Below are 6,247 nucleotides of genomic sequence, written 5' to 3' on the forward strand. Positions count from 1 at the left end.
TGTAAAACAGGAAAAAGAAATATGAATTTCTGCAACTCCTCCTCATTGAGAGATTGTTCCACAGAGTGTACCATTGAGATTCCTCGCAATGAGGACAAAAAGAGGTCAGCTGGAGTGTAAAATGGGCTATTAATTCACTGTGGCTTGAGTTGTGCTGGTGAAGGCCATTTTTACTCTGAGTATGTGTTAATGTAAAAAAATGAGTAATGTTAATTAAATAGAAATTTCTCCCCTTGTATTCCCAAATTATTTAAAGGAAAGAAGATTGGGCAGGAAGTGCTAGAAGCTTACGAAAATTTGCTTCAGTGTAGCTGATTGAAGAGTTTTGGTTTATCCTGGGAAATTAGACCCACTGCACTCACTCAGTGAGTGAATTAAGAATTAATTAATTAATTAATTAAGAATTAATAATTAATTAAGAATTCTGAGGGAGTGGTTAGCAAACAGTTGTGGTTCATCAGATTTAAATATCAACTGACCACAAGGTGAAGCCTTCCATTGTTTGCTGGAGCAGACGAGTGAAGGAGCAGAGAGACAGCTAAGATTTTACCTGTTAAAAACCAGTTTAAAATAAGTTTAAAGCACTTTGTTCTTTGTAGAACTGTTTAAAGCATTTATTTATTGTATTTACTGCTTTAAGAATTCTGAGGGAGTGGTTAGCAGGCAGTTGTGGTTCATCAGATTTAAATATCAACTGACCACAAGCCTTCCATTGTTTGCTGGAGCAGACGAGTGAAGGAGTGGATGGAATGCATCCGAGGGTTCTGAAAGAAATGGCGGAGGTGATAGTGGATGCCTTGGTGGTTATTTTCCAAACGTCGCTGGATTCCGGGGAAGTGCCGGATGATTGGAAAACGGCTAATGTTATGCCGTTGTTTAAGAAGGGTGCCAGGCAAAAGGCGGGGAATTATAGGCCGGTTAGTTTAACATCTGTGGTAGGTAAAATGTTAGAATCTGTCATTAAGGAGGAAATTGCGAGGCATCTTGAAGGGAATTGCTTGATAGAGCAGACGCAGCACGGTTTCATTAAAGGGAAGTCGTGTCTGACAAATTTACTGGAGTTCTATGAGGATGTGTCTAGGGCGGTGGATAGAGGAGAGCCGGTGGATGTGGTCTTTCTAGATTTTCAGAAAGCGTTTGACAAAGTACCTCACAAGAGGTTATTGCAGAAGGTCGAGGGACATGGAGTTGGGGGTAGGGTGTTAGCGTGGATAGAGGATTGGTTGTCAAATAGGAGGCAGAGAGTGGGGGTCAACGGGTGCTATTTGGATTGGCGGATGGTGACTAGTGGAGTGCCCCAGGGGTCGGTGCTGGGACCTCAGCTTTTTACCATTTATATAGATGATCTGGAGGAGGGAACCGAGTGTAGAGTGTCGAAATTTGCTGATGACGCCAAGATTGGGGGAACGGCAAATTGTGCGGAGGGTGTGGAGAGTCTGCAGAAGGATCTAGATAGGCTGGGCGAATGGGCCAGGAAATGGCAAATGGAATTTAATGTTGGCAAGTGTGAGGTGGTCCACTTTGGTAGGAAAAATGGTAGGAAGGGCTATTACTTACGAGGCGAAAAAGTGCAGCAGGCGACGGTGCAGAGGGACCTCGGGGTCCTTGTGCATGAGTCGCAAAAACCCAGCTTGCAGGTGCAGCAGGTGGTCAGGAAGGCGAATGGGATGCTGGCCTTCATAGCGAAGGGGATTGAATATAAAAGTAGGGAGGTCTTGCTGCAGCTGTATAGGGCATTGGTGAGGCCGCAACTGGAGTACTGTGTGCATTTTTGGGCGCCGCACCTGCGCAAAGATATTTTGGCCTTGGAGGGAGTGCAGAGGAGGTTTACTAGGCTGATACCGGAGTTGAGGGGGTTGAGCTATGAGGAGAGGCTGAATAAACTAGGCTTGTACTCGTTAGAGTTTAGAAGAATGAGAGGAGATCTCATTGAGACGTATAAGATGATGAATGGGATGGATAGGATAGAGGTGGAAAGACTCTTCCCGCTCAAAAAAGACAATAGGACTAGGGGGCACAGCCTCAAGATAAAAGGGGGGCGGTTTAGAACGGAGTTGAGGAGGAACTTCTTCACTCAAAGGGTGGTGAATCTCTGGAATTCTCTGCCCGTTGAAGTGGTGGAGGCTGCCTCGCTAAATATTTTTAAGACGCGGGTTGATGGGTTTTTGATAAGAGAGGGGATTAAGGGTTATGGGGAGAGGGCGGGAAAGTGGAACTGAGCAGCGACAGATCAGCCATGATCTTATTGAATGGCGGGGCAGGCTCGAAGGGCTGGATGGCCTACTCCTGCTCCTATTTCTTATGTTCTTATGTTCTCAGACTGCACATCCCAAATTCAGACACAGCAGTGGGTAAAACTATCAAATCCAAGCCCAGGCTTTTGGGAAAGGCCGAGGCCTTCAGGTAAAATTTTTAAAGAAGGTATTAAAAGACATTTCAATAAGTTATGCCCCTGCCCCTCCCAGATAATTACACCTCACCTTCTCATATTCAGCAATGACCCATCAACAAAACTCAGCCTGTAAATCAGAAGGGAAATGCTTCCAATAAACACACTCAATATCCAACACACAGCTCCAATCAAACAGCTCAGCGCTCTGATTGACGGGTCTGTCCGCCAATCGGAAGATAGGTTACTTTACAATCCTGCCCACAGCCGCCGGTTCAGTCTCTCTCGCGTCTGGTTCTGCGCAAACGCTGATCAATGTGTCCCCGGGCCTGCGCAGTGAGAAGCAGCAGTGAGCGCCAGCCCGCGGTGCCTGATGGGAGTTGTAGTTCTGCCGCGCGCAGCGGCGGTTGGCTCCCAGCGTTCGGGAGTTGGAATGTGAGGAAGCGCGAGCCCCGAGCGGCTGAACCGAATTGAAAAGCAGAGACTGACCCTTGGTCGGAACCAGAGCGATGGCGGTGGGAAGATTCACCATTGCAGGAGATTCTCTGTATACAACTGAAGAGGAAAAAGTCACACAAGTCACAGCAGTCCCACTGACATTTTTTTCATTCATGGGACATGGGTGTCGCTGGCTGTAAAAAGTCTTGATGTGGGTATGCCGGCGTTGGACTGAAGTAAACACAGTAAAAAGTCTGACAACACCAGGTTTTAGTCCAACCTATTTATTTGATAATAGACTCACAAGCTTTTGGGGTTAGTCCCTTCGTCAGGTGAATGGAGAGTTCTGGCCTCAGACAGAGCATATAAAGCACAGATAGTTTAGAGATTTCTGATTAGAATGCGAATCTTTACACCTAACCTGCTGTTCAAGTCTGAAAGTGGCTAACAATGTGAGTGGAAGGAGCACTGATCACAGGTTAAAGAGATGTGTATTGTCTCCAGACAGTACAGTGAGTGAGGTTTTGCAAACCCAGCAAATCACGGGGGTTACAGATAGTGCGACATGAACCCAAGATCCCTGTTGAGACCGTCCTCATGTCAGCGGAACTTGGCTATCAGTCTCTGCTCAGCGACTGATGGGTAGTAAAAGCTGGCTGGCTAGCTTTTACTGCCCAACCCTAGTTGCCCTTGAGAAAGTGGTGGTGAGCTGCCTTTTTAAATGGCTGCAGTCCATGTGCTGTGGGTTGACTCACAATACTGTTCAGGAGGGAATTCCAGGATTTTGACTCAGCGACTGCGAAGGAATGGAGATATGTTTCCAAGTCATAATGGTGAGTGGCTTGGAGGGGAACTTGCAGGTGGTGGTGTTCCCATTTATTTGCTGCCCTCGTCCTTTTAGATGGAAGTGGTCGTGAGGTTGGAAGGTGCTGTCCAAGGATCTTTGGTGAATTGCTGCAGTGCATCTTGTAGATAGTACACACTGCTGCTACTGAATATCAGTTGTGGAGAGATTGAATTTTTGTAGATGTGGTGCCAATCAAGCAGGCTGCTTTGTCCTGACTGGTGTCTTGAAAGTTGTTGGAGTTGCACCCATCCAGGCAAGTGGGGAGTATTCCATCACACTCCTGATTAATGCCTTGTAAATGGTGGATGGGGTCTGGGGAGTCAACAGAGGAGACAACACTGAAGAGTTGCAGGAGGAGGATAGTGTGGTCTGCCATGTCAAAGGCTGCAGAGACGTTCGTAGCATCCCAACAGTGCAATAAGAAGCCATTTGGCCCATCAAACCTGCACCGACTCTCTGGTAATAATCCTATCCAGGCCCTATCCCCATAACCCCATGCATTTACTTTGCTAATCCTCTGACACCTCTTTGGACCCTAAGGGGTAATTTAGCATAGCCATTCCACCTAACCCCATATTCCACCTAACAGTTTTAAAATGTATTTATTAGTGTCATAAATATGTTTACATTAACACTGCAATGAAATTACTGTGAAAATCCTGAGTTGCCACACTCTGGTGCCGGATACACTGAGGGAGAATTTAGCATGGCTGCTGCACCTAAACAGCACATCTTTCAGACTGTGGGAGGAGACTGGAGCACCCAGAGAAAAGACACAGGGAGAATGTGCAGATTCCACACAGACAGTGGCCCAAGCTGGGATTTGAACCCAGGTCCCTAGTGCTGTGAGGCAGTAGTGCTGCCTCCAGGTTGCTTCTCTCCCTGCAGATGTTTCCTGATCTGGGGATTTCCAGCATTTTCTGAATCTCTATCAGATTTCCAACATTCACAGGATTTCGTCCCAGTGGATTCCAAGATCTGTCAGTTTAGGGAAATGTAGACAATGGGCTGATTTGATGAAGCTTTGAAAATAGCAACAGTTTGTCTTCATGGCTTCATGTGGACAAGTTATTTCAATTGGAGAGGTTAAGGAGGACCAAAGGTAGTTATTTACAAGATGTGCAAGGCAGAACTACAGGTTCATCAATCATTAAGCAGGCACAAAGGGCCGAATTGCCGACTTCTGCATCTAGTTTCTATGTTTCTATTAAAAGTAACAAGGCAGCTCAACAAGCACATTTTACAAAAACTGTCAAACAATAACACTGGGTTTAATTTTTGGAGCAATATTGAAAAGCAGAGAAGTGATGTTGAAATTGTCTAGAACCTTGTGTAGACCACACTTGGAGAGCTGTGTACAGTTCAGATCAACATATTGAAAAAGGGCAGAAAGGAACTGGAGAAGGTACAAAAAAAATTGATGATATTGAGAATGGAGAGATTGTAACTAAAACGAAAGACTGAACAGGCTAACATTCTTTTCCCAAGGAAAGAAAATGCTGAGGGGGAATATTGCTGAAATCTTTAAAATAAGGAATTATAAAATTAAGAATTTGGGGTTAAATAGAGAAAAGATGTTCTCAGTTGTGTGGGGGAATCCAAAACTGGGGTCTGGAAATACAAGATGATCAACAATAAATCCAATGAGGAATTCAGGGTAAACTTATTTCCCAAGAAAATGATTAAAATGTGGAATTTAGTCCCACAGGGTATGGTTGAGGCAAATAGTGGATAGAGGAGAGCCGGTGGATGTGGTGTTTCTTGATTTTCAGAAGGCGTTTGATAAGGTGCCTCACAAGAGGTTATTACAGAAGGTTAGGGGGCATGGAGTTGGGGGTAGGGTGTTAGCGTGGATAGGGGATTGGCTGTCAAACAGGAGGCAGAGAGTGGGGGTCAATGGGTGCTATTCGGATTGGCGGTTGGTGACTAGTGGAGTGCCCCAGGGGTCGGTGCTGGGGCCTCAGCTATTTACCATTTATATAGATGATCTGGAGGAGGGAACTGAGTGTCTGGTGTCGAAATTTGCTGATGACACCAAGATTGGTGGAACGGCAAATTGTGCGGAGGGTGTGGAGAGTCTGCAGAAGGATCTAGATAGGTTGGGTGAATGGGCCAGGAACTGGCAAATGGAATTTAATGTTGGCAAGTGTGAAGTTGTCCACTTTGGTAGGAATAATGGTAGGAAGGACTATTACTTACATGGTGAAAATCTGCAGCATGCGACGGTGCAGAGGGACCTCTGGGTCCTTGTGCATGAGTCGCAAAAACCCAGCGTGCAGGTGCAGCAGGTGGTCAGGAAGGCGAATGGGATGCTGGCCTTCATAGCGAGGGGGATTGAATATAAAAGTAGGGAGGTCTTGCTGCAACTTTACAGGGCACTGGTGAGGCCACAGCTGGAGTACTGTGTGCAGTTTTGGTCGCCGCACTTACGCAAGGATATTTTGGCCTTGGAGGGAGTGCAGAGGAGGTTTACTAGGCTGATACCGGAGTTGAGGGGGCTGAACTATGAGGAGAGGCTGAATAAACTAGGCTTGTACTCCTTAGAGTTTAGAAGAATGAGGGGAGATCTCATT

The sequence above is a fragment of the Carcharhinus amblyrhynchos genome, chromosome 9 (assembly GCF_965287045.1).
Source record: "Carcharhinus amblyrhynchos chromosome 9, sCarAmb.v2.hapA, whole genome shotgun sequence".
NCBI lineage: Eukaryota > Metazoa > Chordata > Chondrichthyes > Carcharhiniformes > Carcharhinidae > Carcharhinus > Carcharhinus amblyrhynchos.